Source organism: Gobio gobio (assembly GCF_949357685.1).
Source record: "Gobio gobio genome assembly, chromosome: 7".
Taxonomy (NCBI): Eukaryota; Metazoa; Chordata; class Actinopteri; order Cypriniformes; family Gobionidae; genus Gobio; species Gobio gobio.
This window is the reverse complement of record NC_137103.1, coordinates 34,928,614-34,941,202: the sequence shown is the minus strand read 5'-3', so window position 1 is coordinate 34,941,202 and position 12,589 is coordinate 34,928,614.

Below are 12,589 nucleotides of genomic sequence, written 5' to 3'. Positions count from 1 at the left end.
TCACAAGTAAACACATTTTTTAAATAACATTGTCAAGTTTAATCTTAAGCAAATCTCAAAATAATGTCAACAATATTTCTATAATGTTGTGATGCTTAAATTCACATGCAGCTATTAAAATTGCATTTTTGTTTTTGTTTTAGTGGTTTATTTTTAACTTAAAGGGTTAGTTCACCCAAAAATGAAAATTCTGTCATTAATTACTCACCCTCATGTCGTTCGACACCCGTAAGACCTCCGTTCATCTTCGGAACACAAATTAAGATATTTTAGTTGAAAGCTGATGGCTGAGAAAGGCTTCAGACAGGCCTCCATTGGCATTCAGTACATTTACACTCACAAGACCCATAAAAGGCACTTAAAACGTCGTTACAAAGTCCATCTCACCACAGTGGCTCTACAATAATTTTACGAAGCGACGACAATAGTTTTTGTGCGCAAAAAAAAAATCAAAATAACGACTTTATTCAACCTCTTCTTATCTTCCCTGGTCTGATGTGCCTCCACGACGCATGCGCGAGAATATGGCGTAGCGCCGGCGTTCGGGAATCCATGGAATGCACACTTTAGTCCCATTTGAGCACTACGCCGAGACCTAAAGCATGATCAATGTAGAATTCAACAGCTTAGATACGCGCGTCTTCCTCTGCTTGTAAACAAATCGCTTCTGGGTCATGTGTCCGAACGCCGGATCTGCGTAATATTCTCGCGCATGCATCGTGGAGGCACACAAGGAAGACAAGAACAAGTTGGATAAAGGTGTTATTTTGATTTTTTTTTCCGCAAAAAATCTATTGTCGTCGCATCGTAAAATTATTGTAGAGCCACTGTGGTGAGATGGACTTTGTAACGACGTTTTAAGTGCCTTTTATGGGTCTTGTGAGTGTAAATGTACTGAATGGCAATGGAGGCCTATCTGAAGCCTTTCTCAGCCATCAGCTTTCAACAAAAATATCTTCATTTGTGTTCCGAAGATGAACAGAGGTCTTACGGGTGTCAAACGACATGAGGGTGAGTAATTAATGACATAATTTTCATTTTTGGGTGAACTAACCCTTTAAAGCCACATTATGTAATTTTTCGCCGCTAGAGGTCGCTTATTCAAAACAAAGGCAGCTTGATGACGCCTTGATTTCACTGAGCTTTTATTATGCCGCAGACGACCGCTTCCGCTTATTCCGGTCATGTGTATGTGGGGTAAAGCAGCGCTGTTTTAGATACATTTGAGTGTGTTAAAAGTTATGTTATAATGCTCTGTGGGTTCGCTTGGCGGCTACTATGAGACACTTCTTGCACACTGCAGAAAGCTAGATCGATATTAGGCATGGTAAAACATGTTATTTGCAGGTAAATCAAGAACACGAGATTTAAAAAATAAGACTAAATGTGTTGAGCTATATAACAATGATTAGTTTTCGGTCGATGTATGTATCCAAACAGTTGCTCACCTGTCTAATACTATAATATATTAAAGCGTCTTTGGTGTTTCCATGGTTTCTACAAAAAAAATCCAGAAATGGAGGGAAACAGGGTGTGATTTCATTGATAGGCGACGCACCAACACGGTACTTGTCCCGGTTAAAATTGCTTATCTGGATTTAAACATTCTTGGAAACATTTGGGATAATGTAAGTACACAAGTCAACAAAATATATAACATTGTTCTAGTGGTTTTTGGATATTTTAATCCAAAAATCTTACATATTGTGCCTTTAAACAAAATATTATGGATTTTCAATATCTATCATTTATTGGTTATCGGCCATAACATAAATATGTATCTTTATCAGCCACTTTAATATTGGTACATCTCTAATATTAATAGAAAAAGGTTGTTGTTAATAACAATGACCAGTGTTTATGTGCTTGTCTGAATTAACCACTTGTTTCTGTCTTTGTAAACCTTCATCTTAATGCTTGAGATCCTGTGATTCCTCACTTAGCTATAAAGCATTCAATACCATGCATGAATACCCTAGGGTGTTCATTCTGTCTCTCTTGTCTCCACGTCTGTCCCAGACATGATGGGATGCTCCCTGTGGCCTCTGTCTTGTTAAGAGCCCTGATTGATTAAAGCGATCTGGCAGTGCAACCTACCCCCCCCCCCCCATCATCACCTTTCCTCACACATTTTCACTTCCCGACCCATCTGCCCACCGTCGTCTTCTCTTCTCACCCCATTTCTCTTGTTTGCTCTGTGTGTAGGAGGGGCATTCATCTCTTGAGTTATGAAAGGGCTTTTTTTTGTTCATTATACCCCCTGCACAACAAGTCAAGGTCTCATGATTTGTGAGAACCCTCCATCTGCAAGTTTTGGCATTTATGTCTCAATTGTGTGAATTAGTTCTTTGCTTGAAATAAAGGTAAAATACAATAAAACATAACTATTGCATAAAAAAAAAACATTAAAAAATTGAACTGAAACAAGTTTAAGTTGAAGTACAAAAATAAGTTACTGAAATAAATCTAAAATTAAAACAAAAAAATGAATAAATAATACAAATGACAAACCGGACAAATCCAAATTACTAGAAGATTAAACTATAATTAAAATGAGAACATAAACAATATAAACATAAAAGCTAAGTCAAAATAGTACTCAAATGATGATTATACATTATTATGAATGTATGTCTTATTTAGTGAGGAAAAGGAACATCAAGAAAATCAGGATCATGCTATTTTTTTAAGATGTGTTTTAAAACGTAAGATATTGCGTATCTGAGATATTGGTTGTATCATTTATATAAGTGACTTACGAGTATGCAAATTTATGTGATTAGCAAAACAACATTGCTACAAATATACTATAGGCCTAATGGAGATAAAAATTGACTGCTCCCATTGCCTTTTATTTTCATATCCAGTGGGAGGCAGTAGAGCTCTTCATAAGCACTCCAAACATCTCCATCCCCCACACCTCAAGTCAACCCAGGAGATTACCAAAGGCATTTCCCAAGCCAACACTTCACTTTACCATACCTGTGAGGATACTCCCAGCAGGGGGCAGTAGAGTTTCACGAATCTCCCGGGATGCACAGTTTCCACAGTCACCCAGAGTTGAGTTTTGGCAGCGCTGCATGAGGTCCTCTGAGACTTGAGCCTCTAAAGCCGCCTCCTAAATCATGTCCCTGTATCCCTCCTTAACCCCAGCATGCTCCTAGAACAAGGCCTTGCTTTTCCAATTTGAGAGAATGCCATACAGCGAACGTGTGGGAGAGTGGAACTAAGCTAACCTTTCACTGTAGAGTAGGGCGCTGTCTGAATGTCAGAGGGCCAACGTGGGGACAGACAGAACATATTTCCCTAAAACAATGAATGGAAAGGATTTCACGAAATGGCCCTCATCCAGGAAAGACACGGTGGGCGGCATTGGATGAGAGAAACATGGGAATGAAATTTGATGTTATTCAAAGAGCATTTGATATTTGTGCAGTGTAGGTCCAGTAAAGTCAGAGTCATGTATAAAAGTCATGGATGAGTGAATGCCAAACATCTGGAGCAGAAGGTGGCTGGCGAGTAACAGTTTTTGCATTCAGTTACTATCTAAACACTGATCCGTGTGCCACTTATTATGAGTTATAAAAGAAATATCACACAAGAAAGAACATTTACCTGGATAATAAAGACTGTAAAAGTTTTGTTCATTGTTAGTTGCACAGTAAAAGCTGCTCGACCAATCATATTAGAGGGCTGGCACTAACTACTTTATAGAGTGCAATAGTCAGGTTCCAGAAGTAAAAATCCAATGAATTTTCGAGGTTGTTAATCAAGGTGCTTTTGTTGAAGCCATCAGCACACATTATTTCACCTTCTTTGTATACATACTGTAAATAATCATGTTTAACAGTGGTGAAAAACTACATTACCCATGATTCTTCAAAGAAATCAACACCAATCATAACACTGTGATATAATAGAGTGGTGCAGGTATGACTTTGTAGGTTTTGTATCACTTTGTAGGCCAAAAGACAGAAGCTAGTTAGCATTTTAGCACTTCTGGTTCCCTCGTCCCAAAGCCAATGTTTGTTTTTTTAAAATGGGGATTTGGTTAAATGGCTGAAATGTCTGTGGTGAACACAAGCTCAAGACACTTTCACGTTTTATTCTACGACATACGATACGATAAAATACATCAGATTTTTTGAAGCTGTTACGTGTCTTGAAAAAGGATGCTAACAAGTGGCTAAATGGGACTACAGGGGCTGTCGTGGGGAGCGAAGGCTGGCCTGTGTGGTCCGATCAAACAGACAAGCTACTGTAGCTCAAATTGCTCAAGAAGTGAATGCTGGTTCTGATAGAAAGGTGTCAGAATACACAGTGCATCGCAGTTTGTTGCGTATGGGGCTGCATAGCCACAGACCAGTCAGGGTGCCCAAGCTGACATCTGTCCACCACCAAAAGTGCCAACAGTGGGCCCGTGAGCATCTGAACTGGACCACAGAGCAATGGAAGAAGGTGGCCTGGTCTGATGAATCACGTTTTCACGTGTATGGCCGGGTGTGTGTGCATTGCTTACCTGGGGAACACATGGCACCAGGATGGGAAAGAAGGCAAGCCAGCGGAGGCAGTGTGATGCTTTGGTATTCCTGGTGTATGTGGCCTCTTTCAGCAGGATAATGCGCCCTGCCACAAACAAAAATGGTTCAGGAATGGTTTGAGGAGCACAATAACGAGTTTGAGGTGTTGATTTGGCCTCCAAATTCCCCAGATCTCAATCCAATCGAGCATCTGTGGGATGTGCTGAACAAACAAGTCCGATCCATGGAGGCCCCACCTCGCAAGTTACAGGACTTAAATGGTAAATGGACTGCATTTATATAGCGATTTCAACAGACCCATGGCCATCCAAAGCGCTTCACATATTGCCTCACATTCACCCATTCATGACCCCGGCGGTGTCAGCCATGCAAGGCACATCCAGCTCTGCTGGGGTTAGGTGTCTTGCTCATGGACACCTCGACACTTGGTCAGGTGGAACCGGGGATTGAACCACCAACCTTCCGGTTTGTAGACAACCCTACTGCCTAAAGGATCTTCTGCTAACATCTTGGCACCAGATACCACAGCACACATTCAGGGATCTAGTGGAATCCATTCCTTGACGGATCTGGGTTGTTTTGGCAGCAAACACAATATTAGGATAATATTAGGTCATAATGTAATGCCTGATCGGTGAATATATGCCTATTTTACAATAAACAAATCATGCTGTATGTAAATGACTATGCTATTAACAATGCTTCGTGGGATTGTAGTTCCTTTCCTCACTAATATCTTATATAAATGTCTTTTTGTCTAAAATTTTGCTTCAAATCAAAGTTTGTTAAGTTGTGATATCACATCATAGCTGGTTGGTTTGGTTATACTTCTGTTTCGGACTTGACTTGCGGCGTAGCCTCTATGCCGTGGGCTATCTGTTGTTTTTCATTTATACCCTATGTCAGCTGTGGTCATAATAGACGTTGTGCGAGCAAAATTCATACATTGAAATAAATAATAAATCACACAAAAATGGTAGGATATTGTAAAATACAAATTATAATAAATTCAAAATGTGAAAATAAACAATCTTCTCCACTTTACAAAACATGCATCTTTTACGTTGAAATCTTCTCGTCATATGAATTTGCCGGTCATCATTCCCCAAACACAGTGTTTTGCAGGCTTATGAATGGAAGGCAATGGATCACAAAGGCTAGTGCGACTGCGGTTTAGTTTCGATATATCAAAAATGAATATAGATATATTCCAGAAACTGTTCACAGTTGGCTGCTGAAGAATCTGTATACACTGTGAAAGTGTCTCAAGAGAAGGGAAAATGTGAGGCAGCTTTTTGATTAATGAGATTGTGGCGAGAGCGCTGAAATACTGATGGGAATGGATGAGAGGGCTATTAAACACTACGTCTCTGGAGTAGAGGAGTCATAGCTCCACAGAGCGCCTCTGAAAGGAGATCAGGTCAGGGTAGAAGTGTGTGAGGGAGTTCCACACTGCGTCCCAGGAGAAGCGACGTGGATGTTAAGTGGGATAGCCTGTGCTGGAGATAGGCAGACCTGGTTTACCTGGGTCTGTCCTATACTTTGTCCTCCTCAGTGGAGCTCTTGTGGTTGAGGAGGGATGGGGGATGAGAGAACAGAATTCCAGCCCATGGGAGGCACAGCCATGCCGGAGTAAATCTGCCCTGATCCAAGGGCTGTGTGTAGCTACAACCTTTATCTCTTGAGTTTAGTCCAGATGCCACAAGAGAGTGAAGACTAACAAGAATGGAATTGAGAGAGAGAGAGAGAGAACGAGAAGAAAGAAGAGAGGAGGGGTGGAGGAGCTCTTAGAGAGAGAGAGAGAGAGAGAGCGGGAGACTTAGAGAGAGTGAGACAGATTAGTTGGTACTTTGCTCTGAATTCAGATCAGTCTGGCATGAGCGAGACCCAGCTGATGTGAGAAAAGTGAACATGAGGCTGAGCTGATGGAGAGTGTATCTTATCGAGCATTACCCAGCACATACAGCCACACAGCCACACACGCACGCACGCACGCACGCACGCACGCACGCACGCACGCACGCACGCACGCACACACACACACACACACACACACACACACACACACACACACACACACACACACACACACACACACACACACACACACACACACACACACATGTTTGTTTTTGTGAAATGTGAGGACATTCCATAGGCGTAATGGTTTTTATACCGTACAAACCGTATTTTCTATCCCCTTACACTGCCCCTGTCCCTAAACCTAACCCTCACAGGAGACTGTGCAGTTCACTTTCTGTGAAAAAAACCTAATTCTGTGTGATTTATAAGCATTTTGAAAAGTGAGGACATGGGGAATGTCCTCATATTTCACCCTCTTTTTGTAATACCTATGTCATACCCATGTCATTATACACATTTGTGTCCTGATATTTCACGAAAACATGCCCACTCACACACGCACGCACGCACACACACACACACACACACACACACTGTCTGGTTTACTATCTTTTCATAGATGTAATGCTTTTTATAATGTACACAGCAAATTTCAGGAGTTGAAAAATCATGAGTTTGACAAAAAAGTGAAAAAGTGTGAACATTTTTTGAGTTATTTTTAAAATTTTGACTACCGTGTGTGTTATTGGATACTCCCTGGCTGTGTTGTATTTTGCCGTTCATTCATTGGTGTTCAGGAGCGTGTTTTAACACTACATCTGGAGTTACATTTTGAGAAGTGCGTCACGACACGACCCTGGTTCTGCAGCACAAAAATAATGGACTTAAGTGCTTCGTCGTGAGGTAGGTAAAAGTGTATATATACAAAAAAAAAACTATTTCAACATGTTCTATATTTTCTGACAAACACGTTTTGTCATAGCTGTTACGTTATATACTGTGTACTAACGTCAACGACCATGGCAACTAGTGAACGTAGCCTATAACTTGTTTCAAAATTTGAAATGGCTATTTGCGCAGGCTTTTTGTCGATGTAAACGAGCTAACCGTCTTTCCATTTGTAATGCTTTGCAGAGAGACCGGATAGCTGGACCGAATGGCTTCAGCCAAGTGCAAGCAAAACTCACGTAGGCAGGCTATCTGACACATGGGGTAACGTTAGTTTGCAACACTTTATGACAATAGCGTTACTGAACGGAAAAGTAAACGATAAAGAGCAACAGAAATATATAAAGCATACATGCAGCTCGCAGCTCATGCTCCATCTAAGACTGTCCACTCAGCGAGTGAGTAAAATAAGTGCCTTCCCCCTTAAAGGAGCAGCACCGAATTGTACTTGTTACACATTCACCGTGTTTCTGAAAATGAGTGTTTTGCCGTCAAAGTGAAGTGGCGACTCAGCTCAAGAAACCTGTTCAGCTTCCACACTAACTTTAATGCAGACGAGGTAACGTAATTCACTCTGTTAGCTGCCTATATGTTTTGCTGTTAGATTTTACAGTATGACAGCAATTGTTTTCAAAGTGTGTCCATGCATTGAATTTCTGAACCAAATGTATGAATTTGCTCAAATAAAGGCAGTAAATCAAGAGTATGGTGTTCAGTGTAGTCATTTCCACATAAAACATATTGTGTTAAATAAATGTCAACTCTAAGAAGTGTTAAATAAAATATGTTTTAAGTGTTAATTTTTAACACTGGTAAGGAGTTTAAATTATAATTAACTACATTTCAGAGTTACAGTTACTCTCCGTATAGGATTAGTATTTTAACTCCAGAAAGAGTTAAATTTTAACTCTGAAAAAGTGTTAAAAATTCAACTCCAAGAGCAGAGTTATTTTAACTCTGCGGTGGAGTTTATTTGATGGTCACGCATGTACACTCAGATTGAGTTGATTTGAACTAACAGGGAGTTTATTCCAAAAAACAGAATTTGCTGTGTACAGACTATATTCTTTCCCCTTACACTAACCCAAACCCCCCAAACCTACAAATCACAGAAAACTTTCGGCATTTTTACATTTTCAAAAAAACTGTATGATTTATAAGCTTGTTTCCTCATGGGGACCTCAATAGAGTGGTGCTGCCCACCAGCAGTTAGCATCGCAGTTAGCATCGCAATGGTTCCCTCGAGAAAAACCCAATATGATTTTCCCATAGGATTTTGGATTATCGCTAAAAACAACCTCTGTGATCAGCAAAAGTTTATGATACTTTTGTCCATCAAGATAATTATCACAGATAAACAACTTTTAGGAATTTAGAAGCCTAAATGCAGTTGCCAGAAGTAAAAAGCTAAAGGTGGACTATAAACAAACTACACCACAGTCCCTTGAATTCAACGTCACCATCACAAAGCTTCCGACAACATTTTCCCAGAACGTTTGAGTTAGGCTAGTTTATAAGAGCACAATTATGAGCATAATGAGTCTGTAAAATCGGACTGAGTTTACCTGTTCGGCGTGATGATGTTTAATTACCTTGACAGTCTCTGTCACAACATGTACACACACACACACACACACACACACACACACACACACACACACACACACACACACACACACACACACACACACACACACACACACACACACACACACACACACACACACACACACACACACACACACACACACACACACACTAAAGGAATCATTTTAGCTATCGAGAGTGTGCCAGTCTCAAATAAGCAACTTTTTAAAATACATTTTAGACTGTATGTTAAGTTATTACTTAAGTTAATTAAATACATTTTAGACTGTAGACATATGTTTCTCATGACCTTAACGACCTCTCTAAGGGCTAATTATTTTACGTAGACAAATATATTACATTAATGTTCTTTTTTTTTTTTTTTTTTTTTTAACACAAAGGTTCATTTTGAAATATTGTTATTTTTAGTGAAAGAGCTGGACCAGGGAGTGAAAGAAAAGCTGCCAACAAGTGCAAGCCTACACGAAAGCTCCATCCAAGACGAAAAGCTTCCCAAGTGGCACCTCATGAAGTTGGTTGAGAGAAAGCCAAGAGTGTGTAGAGTTGTAATGTGCTGTAGACAAAGGTTAGCTTTACCTAGTAAACATTCATTTGTTTGTGACTTGGGATTTTGTATTTTGATTCTCTAAAAAGAACCGACTCGTGATTTGTTCATGAATTGGACTTCAATAGTCGCATGTTTGTTAATGCGTGCAGCCCATGGTGTCAACTCACCATTATAACTAATTTCTTGCCATTATTTCACATCTTTTTAATTTGATCACATTCAGTAAAGACTACAAACCATATTCTCAGGTAACATGTAAATATGCCTTTGTGTTGTTTCTATTTCTAATGAATTTGACAATATTTTTGTCAAATGTGCAAAATAATTATAATGTATCCAACATTTTGACTCTCTGTGTACTAGACTGTTGTAGCTGTATCCGATGAAAGCAAGATTTTTTTCTTTTTTTTTACATTACACATTTAATTAATTAGTTTCACTTTTGTGAGGTTCCAGAGACAGCCAACTGGGAATTAGGAGAAGACACAGGGCTCTGTGTGTGGTATTGAAGCAGGAAGCTATAAACTGACACCTCTGGTAATTTCTTAATTCACTTTTGAATGCTAAATTATCTTTTTTTTTTAATGCTAAATCATAAAATTAACTCTGTCCTTCATCCTAACCAAAACCCCAGTCATAAAATCTAACATTAACCAAGGCAATATTGCAGCATATCTGCCAAAAACGTCATAGGTTTCCCCAAGTATGGCTGCTGTGGTCTTTGAACCATGGCCCAGGAAAAACACTCTCCAGTATTACATCTGGATTTCGAAGCCATGCTTTTAGGACTTGGAAGCAAGGGTGCTAGGTGGTTCCCTGGCAGCTCCAATGGGGACTGACTCACATGGCTGGCAAAGTCCTGGGGCTTCTCAAGCAGGCCTTCAGAAATCAAGCCAGTGGAAAGAGCTAAACCCTCCTCAAGCCTCCTATGCTTTCAAGAGGAAAACAAATCCTTTGAAAACAAGCCAACTCGATTTGTAGCTTTTTTTTGGTCAGATGTCCCTATAGCCAAGACAATGACATGACAGACTTGTTCTCTTCAGAGAGTAAAATTTGTAAGCGGGAAATTAAGTAGCGGTTTTGTGGCAACTGGAGACCCACTATCTGAAATTATTATCTGGAAGGAACACTAGAGACTTATTGGCAATACAGACAAAAATACTGGCAGGTGGTGTTCTTAAAGGGGTCATGAACTGCGTTGTTTTATTGTTTTATGAAGTTTCCTGGGGTGCACTTATAATGTTAGAATGCTTTTTACATCAAAAATTGTCATAATTTATAAATAAAAGGCATTTTTCCTACCCTGAATTTAGCCCTCTGGTTTGAACACTCTGGTTTTAAGGGGCGTGTCCGCTGTGAGACTTCAGTGATTGGCTAACGTCTTTACTATTTCAAATAGCTAAGTATTACTCTCTCTTTCAGCACGTTTTTACTATTACAGCTCTCATGGTTAACTAATCGTGAAAAGTGTTGCATTAGATTTAGATCTATTGCATTATATTTAGATCTATGGCATTATGTTATAAGATCGTGCATGAAAGGTTGCAGAGATGAACATTGTAGCCGATCACAGACATGTTGAGCGCATGAAAGCGGTGACCTTGTCATTGCAACTCAGTTTCTGTACACACAAATGCTTTCATCTTCACTAACAGTGCAAACGTGATATAGTTAAGTGATTCGTTGAATAAAACAGGAGTCACTGATAAATGCGTCACTGATAAACTCTCGCTGTTTGATTGACAGCTTCAGCACGCGCTGCTCCAACGATTGCAAAGGGAGCTTTCTTTGATCGCTTTCTTTATAGAATTTAATCACGGTTAAATAACTGATTATTTTCATCCTACTAAGAGAAACAACGCAAGTTGACGTTTAGTAACTGGTTTGATTTACTGACACACAGACAAAGAACATCTGACTGTTACATGAATCATTACATTTCAGATCAGGCATTAGAATTAACACAGTTACTTATCCTCAACGGCAGTATCTTCAATGGAATGTTTATTGCTTGGTAGCTGTTACCAAGCAATAAACTATTGCTATGTTACTTAGGCCAGTGTTTCCCAACCTTTTTTCGGTCATGGCACCCTTTGAAAATGTTCTCCATTTTGTGGCACCCCCTATCATACGTTACGCTAGGGGTGTGACAGTACAGATTGCTCACGGTTTGGTTTGTATCACGGTTTTAGGTTCACGGTTTCGGTACGGTTCAGTATTTGCTATGTTCAAGGAAAAAAGGGACTAATGTCAAATAAAAAATAAAAAAACTAATAAGAACAAATATTTTAAATACAAGCAGCAGCACAAATAAATACTATTGAGTAAAGATACTAATAAAATATACTATGCTTCTCAGGTTTTTCAAGTATGTCTAACATTAGTTTTCAGATACAGAAATTGATCGAATGTAAAATAGCATTGCATATTTGAGTGTATAAATTAAAGATTAATCCTATTAAACTTACAAAAGCTATTTAATCAAGAGCAGTGAGTGATGTCCTTGTCTTTTGTTGTTTGATATTAAACAGACAGCAGTAAAGGCTACTGCCTCTTTAAGATCTAAAGCATGGATATGCGTCGTCTTTATCGACTGTATAAAGTTTACTTAAGGCATATACAGACTATGTCTGCTCGAATACTCATAAAGATGGACATGTTGACATACTTTTTGTGTGAGTTTGTCCGTTCAAGAACAAGACTTGAAAGAGAACTCAATATTTGCGCGCTGTGAGACGTGTGCGCGCTTTCGGATGAGTGCAGAGCGACAAATTTTCTCACAGCGCGCGAGTCTTCTCATTCGCGTCTTCTGGCTCTACACCCGGGTGATGACGGCGAAAATTACTGGTCATATTCGTACATACGGCAGCACTCGCATGCATTGAACAAAGTTTACAAAGAGATAATTATTTGAAAAATTTGAAAAACATTTTTTTATATATTTGAAGGACTTTTCGCGGCACCCCGGTTGGGAAACACTGACTTAGGCTACCTATTCTATTGCATGTCATGCGCGAATCGGTGGGCGGGGCTAAACAGGCAGTGATGAAGTAGGCGTTGATCTTCTTCTGCAGAGGCGGTG